Source organism: Triticum dicoccoides, chromosome 1B (assembly GCF_002162155.2).
Source record: "Triticum dicoccoides isolate Atlit2015 ecotype Zavitan chromosome 1B, WEW_v2.0, whole genome shotgun sequence".
NCBI lineage: Eukaryota > Viridiplantae > Streptophyta > Magnoliopsida > Poales > Poaceae > Triticum > Triticum dicoccoides.
In genome coordinates this window covers 396,045,036-396,062,406 of record NC_041381.1, presented here as the reverse complement: position 1 = coordinate 396,062,406, position 17,371 = coordinate 396,045,036, and positions in this window count along the sequence as shown.

Here is a 17,371-nt window from a genome sequence, read left to right as displayed (position 1 = left end):
ACCATACTTGCATGCTACGGGAATCACAACCTTCAACACAAGCATTCTTTAAAACCATAATCACCCAACTAGCATGACTTTAATATTACTACCTCCATATCTCAAAACAATTATCAAGTATCAAGTTGATCATAGCATCCAATTCACTTCCTATGATAGTTTTATTATACCCAACTTGGATGCTCATCATTCTAGGACCAACTTTGTAACAATAGAAAATACCATGCTGTTATAAAAGACTCTCAAAATGATATAAGTGAAGCATGAGAGACTAGCAATTTCTTCAAAATTAAGACACCACCGTCGTGCTCTAAAAGATATAAGTGAAGCACTAGAGCAAAAACTATCTAGCTCAAAAGATATAAGTGAAGCACATAGAGTATTCTAGCAAATTCTAATCAAATAGGCTTCTCCCAAAAGGTGTGTATAGCAAGGATGATTGTGGTAAACTAACAAGCAAAGACTAATATAATACACGACGCTCCAAGCAAAACACCTATCATGTGGCGAATAAAAATATAGCTCCAAGTAAAGTTACCAATGAACGAAGACGAAAGAGGGGATGCCTTCCCGGGGCATCCCCAAGCTTAGACTTTTGGCTATTCTTGAATATATTGGGGTGCCATGGGCATACCCAAGCTTAGGCTCTTGACACCCTTTATTCCATAGTCCATAAAGGCTTTACCCAAAACTTGAAAACTTCACAACACAAAACTCAACAGGAAATCTTATAAGCTCCGTTAGTGAAAGAAAACAAAACCACCACATAAGGTACTGCAATGAACTCATTCTTTATTTATTTTTGTGTTAAACCTACTGTATTCCAACTTGCTTATGGTTCATAAAATAATTTGCCAGCCATAGATGCATTGAAATAAGCAAACAACACACGAAAAACAGAATCTGTCAAAAACAGAACAGTCTGTAGCAATCTATAACTAATGCAAACTTATGGAACTCTAAAAATCCTACCCAAATAGGACGTACTGGACAATTTGTCTATTGATCAGAAGCAAAAAGAATCAATGCAAAAGCACGTTTATGTGATTTATTGAATTTTTTCTCGTGAGCGCAAAGTTTCTGTTTTTCAGCAGAATCAAATCAGCTATCATCGTAGTTTATCCTATAGGTTCTACTTGGCAGAAACACTAAACAAAAGATAAAAACACATCTAAACAGATAGTAGATGCAAGATTTATTCCTAAACAGGAGAAAAAATATAAAACATAAAGAAAAATCGGGTTGCCTCCCAACTAGCGCTATCGTTTAACGCCCCTAGCTAGGCATAAAAGCAAGGATAGATCTAACTAGTGTCATCTTTGGCACTTGATTCATAAGTAGCACGCATGATAGATTCATAAGGTAATTTGAATTTATTTCTTGGAAAGTGCTCCATGCCTTTCTTTAAAGGAAATTGGAATCTAATGTTCCCTTCCTTCATATCAATAATCGCACCAATCGTTCTAAGGAAAGGTCTACTAATAATAATAGGGCAAGAAAGACTGCAATCTATATCAAGAACGATAAAATCTACGAGCGCCAAATTTCTATTAGCAACAATAAGAACATCATTGATCCTTCCCATAGGCTTTTTAATGGTGGAATCCGCAAGGTGCAAATTTAAAGAGCAATCATCAAGATCATGGAAACCTAGAATATCACATAAAGTTTTTGGAATCATGGAAACACTAGCACCCAAATCACACAAAGCAAAACACTCATAATCTTTAATTCTAATCTTTATAGTAGGTTCCCACTCATCATTAAGTTTTCTAGGTATAGAAACTTCCAAGTTCAGTTTTTCATCATAAGATTGCAACAAGGCATCAACAATATGTTTGGTAAAAGCTTTATTTTGACTATAAGCACGAGGAGAATTAACAACGGATTGCAACAAGGAAATACAACCTTTTAAAGAGCAATTATCATAATCAAATTCCTTGAAATCCGAGATAGTAGGTTCAATATTAGAAGTTGAAGATTCTCCAATCTCTCTTTTACCAAATTTAACATCACGATCTAAAGATTCCGAATTTTTGGGATGCCTTCTAGGCAAAGTTGGTTCATCATCACTCCCATAATCATCAAAATTCATATTGCAAAACATAGATCTAATCGGAGACGCATCAATAACTTTAAGATCCTCATCATTATTTTCATGCAGACTAGAAGAACACGCTTTTATAAAGCTTTCTTTTTTAGCATGCAATCTAGCGGTTCTTTCTTGCACTCGTCAATGGAGATTCTCATTACTTTGAGAGACTCATTGATATCATGCTTAGGAGAAGAAGATCCAAGTTTAAGAGAATTAACATCAAGCGAAAGTCTATCGACGTTCCTAGCCAAATCATCAACTTTGAGAAATTTTTCTTCAAGCAAAGCATTAAAATTCTTTTGAGAAATCATAAATTCTTTCACACTATTCTCAAAATTAGAGGGCATCTTATTAAAATTACCATAAGAATTATTGTAGGAATTTCCATAATTATTAGAGGAATTACTAGGGAATGGTCTAGCATTAAAATTTCCTCTATAAGCATTGTTTCCAAAACTATTCCTACCAACAAAATTCACATCCATAGATTCATTATTATTCTCAATCAAGGAAGACAATGGCATATCATTGGGATCAAGAGGAGTATTTTTAGTAGCAAACATCTTCATAAGTTCATCCATCTTTCCACTCAAAACATTGATTTCTTCTATAGCATGCACTTTTTTACTAGAAGATCTTTCAGTGTGCCATTGAGAATAATTAGCCATAATATTATCAAGCAATTTTGTAGCATCTCCTAACGTAATTTCCATAAACGTGCCTCCTGCGGCCGATCTAAGAGATTTCTAGAGGCAAAGTTCAAACCGGCATAAAAATTTTGTATGATCATCCATAAATTCAAACCATGAGTAGGGCAATTGCGAAGCATCAATTTCATTCTTTCCCAAGATTGGGCAACATGCTCATGATCAAGTTGTTTAAAATTCATAATATCGTTTCTAAGAGTGATCATCTTAGCGGGGGGGAATACTTAGAGATAAAAGCATTTTTGCACTTGTTCCAAGAATCAATACTATTTTTGGGCAAAGACGAAAACCAAATTAGCACGATCTCTAAGTGAAAACAGAAATAACTTCAATTTGACAATATTGTTATCCGTATCTTTCTTCTTTTGCATATCACACAAATCAACAAAATTGTTTAGATGAGTAGCGGCATCTTCACTAGGAAGGCCGGCGAATTGATCTTTCATAACAAGATTCAGCAAAGCAGCATTGATTTCACAAGACTCAACATCATTAAGAGGAGCAATTGGAGTACTAAGGAAATCATTATTATAGGTATTCGAGAAGTCACACAACTTGGTATTATCTTGTGCCATGGCAACAAGTAATCCAACACACAAGCAAACAGAAAAACGGCAAGCGAAAAGAGAGGAGGAGATTGGGAGAGAGAGGGTGAATAAAATGGCAAGGGTGAAGTGGGGGAGAGGAAAACGAGAGGCAAATAATGTAAATGCGAGGGAGATGGGTTTGTGATGGGTACTTGGTATGTCTTGACTTGAGCGAAGACCTCCCCTGCAACGGTGCCAGAAATCCTTCTTGCTACGTCTTGAGCTAGCCTTGGTTTTCCCCGAAGAGGAGAGGGTGATGCAGCAAAGTGTAGCGTAAGTATTTCCCTCAGTTTTGAGAACCAAGGTATCAATCCAGTAGAAGGCTCCTCAAAAGTCCCATGCACCTACACAAACAAACTGAGAACTCGCAACCAACGCAATAAAGGGGTTGTCAATCCCTTCACGGTCACTTACGAAAGTGAGATCTGATAGAGATAGTATGATAAGATAAATATATTTTTGGTATTCTGTGATATAGATGCAGAAAAGTAAAGATGCAAATAAAAGTAGATTGAAAGCAAATATGATAAGAGATAGACCCGGGGGCCATAGGTTTCACTAGAGGCTTCTCTCGAGAGCATAAGTATTACGGTGGGTGAACAAATTACTGTCGAGCAATTGATAGAAAAGCGAATAATTATGACGTTATCTAGGCATGATCATGTATATAGGCATCACGTCCATAACAAGTAGACCGACTCCTGCCTGCATCTACTACTATTACTCCACACATCGACTGACTCCTGCCTGCATCTAGAGTATTAAGTTCATAAGAACAGAGTAACGCCTTAAGCAAGATGACATGATGTAGAGGGATAAACACATGCAATATGATATATACCCCATCTTGTTATCCTTGATGGCAACAATACAATACATGTCTTGCAACCCTTTCTGTCACTGGGTAAGATCACCGCAAGATTGAACCCAAAGCTAAACACTTCTCCCATGGCAAGAAAGATCAATCTAGTAGGCCAAACCAAACCGATAATTCAAAGAGACTTGCAAATATAACTCAATCATACATAAAAGAATTCAGAGAAGATTCAATTAATATCCATAGATAAATCTGATCATAAACCCACAATTCATCGGATCTCGACAAACACACCGCAAAAAGAAATTACATCGAATAAATCTCCACAAGAGAGGGGGAGAACATTGTATTGAGATCCAAAAAGAGAGAAGAAGCCATCTAGCTAATAGCTATGGACCCGTAGGTCTGTGGTAAACTACTCACATCTCATCGGAGAGGCTATGGTGTTGATGTAGAAGCCCTCTGTGGTCGATTCCCCCTCCGACAGAGTGCCAGCGAAGGCTCCAAGATGGGATCACGCGGATACAGAAGGTTATGGCGGTGGAAATTGTGTTTCGTGGTGCTCCTGGATGTTTTCGGGGTCCGTGGACATATATAGGAGGAAGAAGTACGTCGGTGGACGCCCGAGGGGCCCACGAGACAGAGAGCGCGCACTACAGGGGGGCGCCCTCCTATCTTGTGGGGCCCTCGGAGCTTTCTTGACTTGCACTCCAGGCTCTCCGGATCCGATTTGTTCCAAAAATAACGCTCCTGAAGGTTTCATTCCGTTTGGACTCCGTTTGATATTCCTTTTCTTCGAAATACTGAAATAGGCAAAAAACAGCAATATGGGCTGGGCCTTCAGTTAGTAGGTTAGTCCCAAAAATGATATAAATGTGTAGAATAAAGCCCATAAACATCAAAAACAGGTAATATAATAGCATGGAACAATCAAAAATTATAGATACATTGGAGACGTATCATCGTCAAGCTAGTTTTCATCACGCTCATATGATTCGCGTTCATTACTTTGATAATTTGATATGTGGGTGGACCGGTGCTCGGGTACTGCCCTTTCTTGGACAAGCATCCCACTTATGATTAACCCCTATTGCAAGCATCTGCAACTACAAAAGAAGTATTAAGGTAAACCTAACCATAGCATGAAACAAGTGGATCCAAATCAGCCCCTTACGAAGCAACGCATAAACTAGGGTTTAAGCTTCTGTCACTCTAGCAACCCATCATTTACTTATTAATTCCCAATGCCTTCCTCTAGGCCCAAATAATGGTGAAGTGTCATGTAGTCGACGTTCACATAACACCACTAGAGGAGAGACAACATTCATCTCATCAAAATATCGAACGAATACCAAATTGACATGACTACTAATAGCAAGACTTCTCCCATGTCCTCTCGAACAAACGTAACTACTCACAAAGCATATTCATGTTCATAATCAGAGGGGTATTAATATGCATTAAGGATCTGAACATATGATCTTCAACCAAATAAACCAACTAGCATCAACTACAAGGAGTAATCAACACTACTAGCAACCCACAGGTACCAATCTGAGGTTTAGGTACAAAGATTGGATACAAGAGATGAGCTAGGGTTTGAGAGGAGATGGTGCTGGTGAAGATGTTGATGGAGATTGACCCCCTCCCAATGAGAGGATCGTTGGTGATGATGATGGTGATGATTTCCCCTCCCGGAGGGAAGTTTCCCCGGCAGAACAGCTCCGCCGGAGCCCTAGATTGGTTTCGCCAAGGTTCCGCCTCGTGGCGGTGGAGTTTCGTCCTGTAAGCTTGCTTATGATTTTTTTTCCAGGGTAGAAGACTTCATATAGCATAAGATGGGCACTGGAGGGCCACCAGGGGGCCCACGAGGCAGGGGGCGCGCCCAGTAGGGGTGGGCGCGCCCAGTAGGGGTGGGCGCGCCCCCCACCCTCGTGGCCAGGGTGTGGGCCCCCTCGTGTACTTCTTCCGCTCAATAATTATCATTAATTCCAAAAATGACTTTCGTGGAGTTTCAGGACTTTTGGAGTTGTGCGGAATAGGTCTCCAATATTTGCTCCTTTTCCAGCCCAGAATCCCAGCTGCCTGCATTCTCCCTCTTCATGATAAACCTTGTAAAATAAGAGAGAATAGCCATAAGTATTGTGTCATAATGTGTAATAACAGCCCATAATGCAATAAATATCGATATAAAAGCATGATGCAAAATGGACCTATCAACTCCCCCAAGCTTAGACCTCGCTCGTCCTCAAGTGGAAGCCAATATCAAGAAATATGTCCACATGTTTAGAGATAGAGGTGCCGATAAAAAATAAAATACGAACATGAGGGCATCATGATCATTCTTATAACAGCAACTGAAAGCACAAGTGCTCCCTAGGTGGTTTTGGTAATTAATGTCAACATATCTCTTGTTGGACTAACAATTTTATCTAGTACATTTCAGATAAGTTCAACATTGGAGTGGCATGGACTAAAGGATGTGGGAACTCCTTCAAGATGCTAAGGACAAAGGATTGGCTCAAGCTTCAAGCTCAAGACTCTTCATTTTACATTTCAGCGATCCAAGATCACATTGAGTCTATAGGAAAAGCCAATACTATCAAGGAGGGATGAGGTGTTGCTTAATGAGCCTCTTGCTTCATGTGCTTAGTGATATGCTCCAAAAACCCTCAACCACTTTATCACATCCACATATGTCCTAAACCTAAAGTCAAACTCGGCCCCACTGATTCTTTCTATCTGGCGCCACCGAGTTTGGATGTCTTAGACACTGCCACAAACCCTAAGCAAATCGGTCTCACCGATAGGGATCTCGGTCTCACTGAGATGGGATTGTAATCTCTCTGTGTATGTCCATTATCAAAATCGGTCTCACCGAGTTTGAGAAATCGGTACTACCGAGATTACAATGCAAACTTCCTGGTTGACTCATTACCAAAATCAGTCCCACCGAGTTTGATAATCGGTCCAACCAAGTTTGCCTGACGAACTCTCTGGTTAGCTAATTAGCAAAATCGGTCCTACCGAGTTTGTGTAATCGGTCTCACCGAGATTACGTTATGCCCTAACCCTAACCATATCGGTCCTATCGAGTTGCATTTCGGTCCCACCAAAAATCCTAACGGTCACTAAATTTGCTAAATCGGTCCGACCGTGTTTATTGATTCGGTCCCACCGAGTTTGGCAAATTGTGTGTAACGGTTAGATTTTGTGTGGAGGCTATATATACCCCTCCACCTCCTCTTCATTCGTGGAGAGAGCCATCAGACTGAACCTACACTTCCAGCATCCTATTTCTGAGAGAGAACTACCTACTCATGTGTTGAGGCCAAGATATTCCATTCCTACCATATGAATCTTGATCTCTAGCCTTCCCCAAGTGGCTTTCTACTCAAATCCTCTTTCCACCAGATCCAAATCCTATGAGAGAGAGTTGAGTGTTGGGGAGACTATCATTTGAAGCACAAGAGCAAGGAGTTCATCATCAACGCACCATTTGTTACTTCTTGGAGAGTGGTGTCTCCTAGATTGGCTAGGTGTCACTTGGGAGCCTCCGACAAAGATTGTGGAGTTGAACCAAGGAGTTTGTAAGGGCAAGGAGATCGCCTACTTCATGAAGATCTACCGCTAGTGAGGCAAGTCCTTCGTGGGCGACGGTCATGGTGGGATAGACAAGGTTGCTTCTTCGTGGACCCTTCTTGGGTGGAGCCCTCCGTGGACTCGCGCAACCGTTACCCTTCATGGGTTGAAGTCTCCATCAACGTGGATGTACGATAGCACCACCTATCGGAACCACGCCAAAAACATTCGTGTCTCCAATTGCGTTTGAATCCTCCAAACTCTTCCCTTTACATTCTTGCAAGTTGCATGCTTTACTTTCCGTTGGTCATATACTCTTTGCATGCTTGCTTGCTATGTGTTGTGAATGTTAAACTTGTGCCTAAACTCCACTCAAACTTAAAAGGGTTAAAAACTGCAACTTTGGTACTTAGTGTCTAATCACCCCCCCCCCTCTAGACACCTCTTCTCAAGGTCCTACAAGTGGTATCAGAGCTTTGGTCTCCATTGCTTTGGTTTAATCACCATTGGAGGAAGATGGATGAGTCTACTTTGGGGAGTCTTAGACATAGAGTGCCTATTCTTGATGGAGAGTATTTTCATGAGTGGAAAAATGAGATGCTTGTAATTTTCAATCAATATCATTTGAACAAGTACATTGCTAGTCCTTGTGCACCTTGCGTTGATCCTATGCATCCTACCCTTGATGAGTCTATTGACATGATTAGGAATGTTAGAACTGTTAATCTTATCACTAGTGGCTTGCCTAGAAACTTGATTATAAAACTGCCTATTGATTGTGCCTACACTATATGGAAATTTCTTTAGGAACGATTTCCTGATTATTCTTTGAAAAATCTTGATGAAATTCTCCATAAGTCTATTGCTTTGAGTAAAATGAATACTAGTGATCCTATGTTTGGTGATCGTCTATTTGAGCTTACAAACCTTATGCGTGCCAAAAGAAATGTTGGTATTATTAGTGATATTTCCGAAGCTATAAAAATTCATATACAAGATCATTGTCAAAATCACTCTAACGAATCACCCTCTCTAGGATTTGATCCACCACATGACGATGTTGAACATGGATACTATGATGAGGATGATGATAGTGACTTCGATCTTGATGATGCAATGAGACATTTTGGTCTTATGACAAATCTTCGGGGATATATGTCAGGAGGAAAGGAATGGGTTCTTGATAGTGTATGTACCGATCACATGACCGGAGATAAAGACATGTTTTGTGAGCTTGCTGATAATGATAGTCCTCGAAAGTATGTCACCTTCGGTGACAACTCAAAGGGTAAGGTGGTTGGCCTTGGTAAGGTGGCCATATCACATGATAGCTCCATACAAAATGTCATGCTCGTTGAATCTCTTGGATACAACTGACTTTCAGTATCTAGACTTGCTGATTTCGGTTTCAATGTCCTATTTACTAAAGTAGATTGCCAAGTGTTTCGTCGAGACAATCATAAAATGGTCTTTACCAGCATACGTAGAGGTGATCTATACATCGTTAATTTCACTAAAAAGGCTCAACCTAAAACTTGCTTCATTGCTAAATCCTCAAAAGGTTGGTTATGGCATAGACGACTAGGTCACGTTGGCATGAGAAACCTTGACAAGCTTATTAAGTGAAATCATATCCTTGGAGTTAATGATGTCATATTTGATAAGGATAGACTTTGCAGTGCTTGTCAGGTAGGTAAACAGGTTGGAGGAAGGCATCCCTTGAAGAACATCATGACCACAAAGAGGCCACTCGAGCTACTTCACATGGATCTCTTTGGTCCCAACTCTTACAAGAGTCTCGGTGGAAATTATTTTGGTCTAGTTATAGTCGATGATTTTTCAAGATTTACGTGGGTGTTCTTTCTTGATGATAAATCACAGGTTCATAAGATCTTCAAAAACTTCGCTAGGAAGGCCCAAAATCAATTTGAAGTGAAGATCAAGAAGGTTCGCAGCGACAACGGAATGGAGTTCAAGAATGCAAATGTGGACACCTTTATTGACAAAGAAGGGATTTCACACAAGTTCTCGGCTACGTACACACCTCAACAAAATGGAGTTGTTGAGAGGAAGAATCGGACGCTCATCGAAATGGCAAGAACGATGCTTGATGAGTACAAGACGCCGAAGCACTTTTGGGCAGAAGCGGTTGAGACAGCTTGTCATGCAACAAATCGCTTGTATCTTCACAAGCTACTCGGCAAGACGTCATACGAGCTCCTCACCGGTAACAAACCCCAAGTTGGATACTTTCGAGTATTCGGCTCAAAGTGCTACATTCTTGATAAGCATCGTCGTTCTAAATTTGCTCCTAATTCTCATGAAGGATTCCTACTAGGTTATGGATCAAACTCTCACACTTACCGTGTCTACAACAATTTCACCCGAAAGGTTGAAGAGACGGTAGATGTGAAGTTTGATGAATCTAACGGCTCGCAAGTAGAGCAATTGCCAATTGATGTAGGAGACAAAGATCCTTCGGAAGCAATCCAAGACTTGTCTATTGGCAAGATCCGTCCAACGGAGGTGAAGGAGAGTACCTCATCCGTCCAAGTGGAAGCTTCTACTTCACGACAAGGTGAACCAAGAGTTGATACGGAAGCATCCACAAGTGGGACACACCAAGATGAAGGAAACGAGGAAGTGCATCAAGATGAACATCAACAACCTCCTTCTCCACCACGACAAGAGAACGACAACGCCAACAATGAAGAAGGCCAAGAAGAAGAACAAGATGAAGAAGATGTTCAACGAAGATCCAAGCAAAAGCTTTCACGAGTTCAAGCAAGAATTGCTAAAGACCATCATGTCGAGCAAATCTACAATGATATTCAAACCGAGAGAATCACTCGCTCTAAAACTCGTCTAGCTAACTTTTGTGAAAACTATTCCTTCATCTCTAGCATTGAACCTATGAAGGTCGAAGAAGCATTGGAAGATCCGGATTGGATAAATGCTATGCATGAAGAGCTACACAACTTTGAGAGGAACCAAGTTTGGACATTGGTTGAGAAGCCCGACAACAACCACAACATCATCGGTACCAAATGGGTGTTTCACAACAAGCAAGATGAAGATGGAAAAGTAGTTCGCAACAAAGCACGTCTCGTCACCCAAGGCTACACACAAGTCGAAGGTATGGACTATGGTGAGACTTATGCTCCCGTTGCTAGACTTGAGTCTATTCGCATCTTACTTGCCTATGCTAATCACCATGATATCACATTGTACCAAATGGACATTAAAAGTGCTTTTCTAAATGGTGAAATAGAGGAGGAAGTTTATGTTAAGCAACCTCCCGGCTTTGTCAATCCTAAGAAACCAAATCATGTTTACAAACTTCACAAAGCTCTTTATGGTCTTAAACAAGCTCCTAGAGCTTGGTACAAATGCTTAACGAAGTTTCTTCTTGGAAAGGGATTTGAAATTGGGAAAATCGATTCCACACTCTTTACTAAAAGGGTTAATGGTGAACTATTTGTGTGCCAAATCTATGTAGATGATATTATATTTGGTTCAACTAACCCTCATTTTAGTGAAAAGTTTGGGAAGCTAATGTCGGAGAAGTTTGAGATGTCAATGATGAGTGAACTCAAATTCTCTCTTGGGTTGCAAATCAAGCAAACTAAAGAAGGTAATTTTGTCTCTCAAATGAAGTACACTAAGGACTTATTCAAGAAGTTCAATATGCAAGAATGCAAAGGTACATCTACACCCATGCCTACTAGTGGACATCTTCATTTGACCAAAGATGGTGAACCAGTTGATCAAAAGGTTTATCGCTCTATGATTGGTTCATTGTTATATCTATGTGCTTCACGTCCCGATATTATGCTAAGTGTGTGCATGTGTGCACGATATCAAGCTGCTCCTAAAGAATGTCATCTTAAGGCTGTGAAAAGGATAGTGAGATACTTAATCCATACACCAAATTTTGGCATTTGGTATCCTAAGAGGGCCTCTTTCGATCTTGTTGGCTACTCCGACTCGGACTATGCTGGAGACAAGGTTGATAGAAAGTCCACTTCGGGTACTTGTCAATTTCTTGGTAGATCTCTTGTGTCTTGGTCTTCCAAGAAACAAAACTCGGTATCCTTATCCACCGCCGAAGTGGAATACACTGCCGCTGGTTCATGTTGTGCTCAATTACTTTGGATGACCCAAACTCTTAAAGATTATGGGATATATGTGTAACATGTTCCATTGCTTTGTGACAATGAAAGTGCTATCAAAATTGGTCATAATCCTGTGCAACATTCTCGAACTAAGCATATTGAAGTTCGTCATCATTTTATTCGAGATCATGTTGCTAAGGGTGACATTGATCTTAAGCATGTTTGCACCAAAAAGCAATTAGCGGATATATTCACTAAACCTCTTGATGAGAAAGTGTTTTGCAGGTTAAGAGGAGAATTGAACATCATTGATGCTTCAAACTTGGAGTAGAAACTCAATTGGATACATGCAAGACATGAGCTTATGAGTAATCCTTGATATCTCTCTTATGGTGAAAATCTTATGTCTTGGATATATTTGTATCTTGCATGTTATCTAACCCATGTAGGTACTTGGCTGAATCAAATTCCATGAGATTGTAACCTACTCACATCTTGAGCAATCTCTACATCACCAAGTCTCTATACAAAGGTGGTTGAAGACAAGGAAGCACGAAACCATTCAAACATATCCTTTGACAAATTCTATATTGAGCTTCATGATTGTCATTTTTGGATACACAAGTGTTGTTCCTTGCAAGATCTAACCCATGTAGGAAGATGGACTCAAATTCCAAGTGGTGCTCCAAATTCTTGATGATCTACATCAACCTCGAGCAACTCACACAAGTTCAACTACATGGACACCACCACCAACCAAGGTATGTTATTCAATCTTAGAGAAGCTTTACTCCAAGACATGAGCTAAAGCAACTCGACAAGATGTGAATACATCAAGATGCTTAAACGAAAAATGGCAACCCCATTTTGAGCTTAAACGATGAGTATGACCTATAATCAAGTGATCTCACTTGACTCCTAAGTCAATATACTCTAACATAGGTGACTTTGTCGCCGACCATCTCTAGATGAAGTTCTCTTGTGTTTCCTTCTATATTTTTGCATTTGTCTCATGCATATTTGTTTCCCCTTCCAAAAAAACTTCATCTAGATTTCTTTCTTTTTGCTCTGCATTCTATGCATCCAATTCCTTGCATATCATTCAGTAAATTCCTTGCAAATCTTTGTGAGATCTTATTAGTCTAGTGAGCTGAAGTGACAAGTGTTTTTCTCTGTGATGAACTCGGTTTCACCGATTTGTTGTTTTCGGTCCAACAAAAAAATTTCGGTACCACCGAAGCATACCACTCGGTGCCACCAATTTCACAACAGGAAAAACAGTTTGCCACTTATTCTGTGATTCTTCTGATCCAGCTCCACTCAATGAATCTTGTCCTCTACAAGCATCACATTTTTATCATTGCTTTATGTTGTGACTCAAGGATCAAACCCATTCACGACAAATTCCAGAGGGAGAGAGAGAGATTACATCTTTATCAAGCCCTTCTTGGAAATTGATGTCAAAGGGGGAGAGAGAGATCACATCAAAGCTTATCACTTAGAGAGAGAGAGATCACATCAGATAAGGAGAGAGAGAGATCCTTCAAGGGGAGAGAGAGAGATCTCCAGGGGGAGAGAATACTAGTAGAAAGTATTTTCTCAAGGATCCCAGATGCTTGGTGTTCAAGAGGAGAGATTCCACATGTCTTCTTGAGGGGAAAGACATGTTCATGTGTGCTTACTTGCATTAGTTTGCATTAGCTCTGTTCATTTATATCTTTTAGCTCTGATTTTCTATTCCCTATCTTCTCCCAGTATCCCATGTTAGATTCAGGGGGAGCAAGACATCTAAGGGAAAGAAATCATTTAAATTCATTGCATATATTTACTCTTGGGGACATGTCTAATCAACTGTGGTACTTAGTACTCACTCTCTACATGTCATCCCAGTCTTGGTATTCTTGTAGTTTCTTCTGTTTGCTCTGGCTAGTAGATGTACCTGTGTTATCTAACCTTGTTTGTGTAGGTTCATTCCATCCTAAGCCTACTCAAGACTACAAGGTAAGTATATGCATCACAATCATGTGTATGAGGAATTCTTGCTGATGTACATACTGTTTGCAAGAAGGACTCATGGGCATGAAGGAATTTCCTTTAATACGTTTTGCTCTGATACATATGGCCAAGATACATGTAACACATTGCCTGCTCTATCATGGTTATGCTATCACATGCTTCTATATTTCATATTCACATGATTGCGTACATGTAGGGGGAGCCTATGCTTGTTACATGTCTTTCCAAAGCTTTACTTGCTATTTCTTAAATCTTTATATAAAGCTTTGATGTATGTTGTCATCAATTACCAAAAAGGGGGAGATTGAAAGCACAAGTGCTCCCTAGGTGGTTTTGGTAATTAATGTCAACATATCTCTTGTTGGACTAACAATTTTTTCTAGTACATTTCAGATAAGTTCAACATTGGAGTGGCATGGACTAAAGGATGTGGGAACTCCTTCAAGATGCTAAGGACAAAGGATTGGCTCAAGCTTCAAGCTCAAGACTCTTCATTTTACATTTCAGTGATCCAAGATCACATTGAGTCTATAGGAAAAGCCAATACTATCAAGGAGGGATGAGGTGTTGCTTAATGAGCCTCTTGCTTCATGTGCTTAGTGATATGCTCCAAAAACCCTCAACCACTTTATCACATCCACATATGTCCTAAACCTAAAGTCAAACTCGGCCCCACTGATTCTTTCTATCCGGCGCCACCGAGTTTGGATGTCTTAGCCACTGCCACAAACCCTAAGCAAATCGGTCTCACCGATAGGGATCTCGGTCTCACTGAGATGGGATTGTAATCTCTCTATGTATGTCCATTATCAAAATCGGTCTCACCGAGTTTGAGAAATCGGTACTACCGAGATTACAATGCAAACTTCCTGGTTGACTCATTACCAAAATCAGTCCCACCGAGTTTGATAATCGGTCCAACCAAGTTTGCCTGACGAACTCTCTGGTTAGCTAATTAGCAAAATCGGTCCTACCGAGTTTGTGTAATCGGTCTCACCGAGATTACGTTATGCCCTAACCCTAACCATATCGGTCCTATCGAGTTGCATTTCGGTCCCACCAAAAATCCTAACGGTCACTAAATTTGCTAAATCGGTCCGACCGTGTTTATTGATTCGGTCCCACCGAGTTTGGCAAATTGTGTGTAACGGTTAGATTTTGTGTGGAGGCTATATATACCCCTCCACCTCCTCTTCATTCGTGGAGAGAGCCATCAGACTGAACCTACACTTCCAGCATCCTATTTCTGAGAGAGAACTACCTACTCATGTGTTGAGGCCAAGATATTCCATTCCTACCATATGAATCTTGATCTCTAGCCTTCCCCAAGTGGCTTTCTACTCAAATCCTCTTTCCACCAGATCCAAATCCTATGAGAGAGAGTTGAGTGTTGGGGAGACTATCATTTGAAGCACAAGAGCAAGGAGTTCATCATCAACGCACCATTTGTTACTTCTTGGAGAGTGGTGTCTCCTAGATTGGCTAGGTGTCACTTGGGAGCCTCCGACAAAGATTGTGGAGTTGAACCAAGGAGTTTGTAAGGGCAAGGAGATCGCCTACTTCATGAAGATCTACCGCTAGTGAGGCAAGTCCTTCGTGGGCGACGGCCATGGTGGGATCGACAAGGTTGCTTCTTCGTGGACCCTTCTTGGGTGGAGCCCTCCGTGGACTCGCGCAACCGTTACCCTTCATGGGTTGAAGTCTCCATCAACGTGGATGTACGATAGCACCACCTATCGGAACCACGCCAAAAACATTCGTGTCTCCAATTGCGTTTGAATCCTCCAAACTCTTCCCTTTACATTCTTGCAAGTTGCATGCTTTACTTTCCGTTGGTCATATACTCTTTGCATGCTTGCTTGCTATGTGTTGTGAATGTTAAACTTGTGCCTAAACTCCACTCAAACTTAAAAGGGTTAAAAACTGCAACTTTGGTACTTAGTGTCTAATCACCCCCCCTCTAGACACCTCTTCTCAAGGTCCTACAGCAACATATATAGGTTTTGTCATACGATTTCTTATGGTCAAGTAACAATATATTCACAATGTCAAGTATGGTACATAAACTTCATTGAGAACTAACTAACTATAATCTCAGTCAATGAAGCAATTGAAATTTATCATAACATGGGAAAGAGTCAATAATAGAGATTTTCAGCAAGTCCACATACTCAACTATCATTTAGTCTTCTACAATTGCTAACACTCACGCAATACTTATGGTTCTGGAGTTTTAATCAGACACAAAGAATGATAGGGGCTTATAGTGTTGCCTCCCAATGTTTTACCTCAAGGGTAATGTCAACAATAATAGTTCATGCTAACTTACATCCAATTGGATATATATATCAGGATCTTTCCAACACGAGGTGCTTGCCAAAGGATAAAATGAAAAAGGGAAAGGTGAAGATCACCTTGACTCTTGCATAAGGTATAAGACATAAAGTAAAAGATAGGCCCTTCACAGAGGGAAGCAGAGGTTGTCATGTGCTTTTTGGTTGGATGCACGAAATCTTAATGCAAAAGAACGTCACTTTATATTGCCACTTGTGATATGAACCTTTATTATGCAGTCCATCGCTTTTATTACTTCCATATCACACAATCGTATAAAGCTTATTTTCTCCGCACTAATAAGTCATACATATTTAGAGAGCAATTTTTATTGCTTGCAACATGACAACTTACTTGAAGGATCTTACTCAATCCATAGGTAGGTATGGTGGACTCTCATGGCAAAACTGGGTTTAAGGATATTTGGAAGCACAAGTAGTATTTCTACTTGGTGCAAGGAATTTAGCTAGCATGAGGGGGAAAGGCAATCTCAACATGTTGGACGATCCATGACAATATACTTTAACTAAGATGTGAGAAAACATAACCCATTATGTTGTCTTCCTTGTCCAACATCAACTCTTTAGCATGTCATACTTTAATGAGTGCTCACAATCATAAAAGATGTCCAGGATAGTATATTTATATGTGAAAACCTCTCTTTCTTTATTACTTCCTATTAATTGCAACGATGACCAAAACTACGTTTGCCAACTCTCAACAACTTTTAAGCATCATACTTTCTATGTGGGAAGTCATTACTATCCATAAGATCATTATGAACTCTTTTATTCTTTTCGTTCTTTTATGCACTTAAGATCATAGCAAGGTAGCAAAGCCCTTGACTCAACACTAATCTTTATTATATATAGCTCACGGACTCGATTACATAGAGGGATAACAAAGCAAAACTCAAAACTAATTCATACCAAAACTTTATTCTACTAGATCTAGATATTACCAAAAGGATCGAACTAAAAAAACAGTAAAGATAGGAGTGTGATGGTGATATGATGCCGGGGCACCTCCCCCAAGCTTGGCAGTTGCCAAGGGGAGTGCCCATACCCATGTGATTATCTTCTCGGAGGTGGTGAAGAAGGAGTTGTTAATGATGTAGG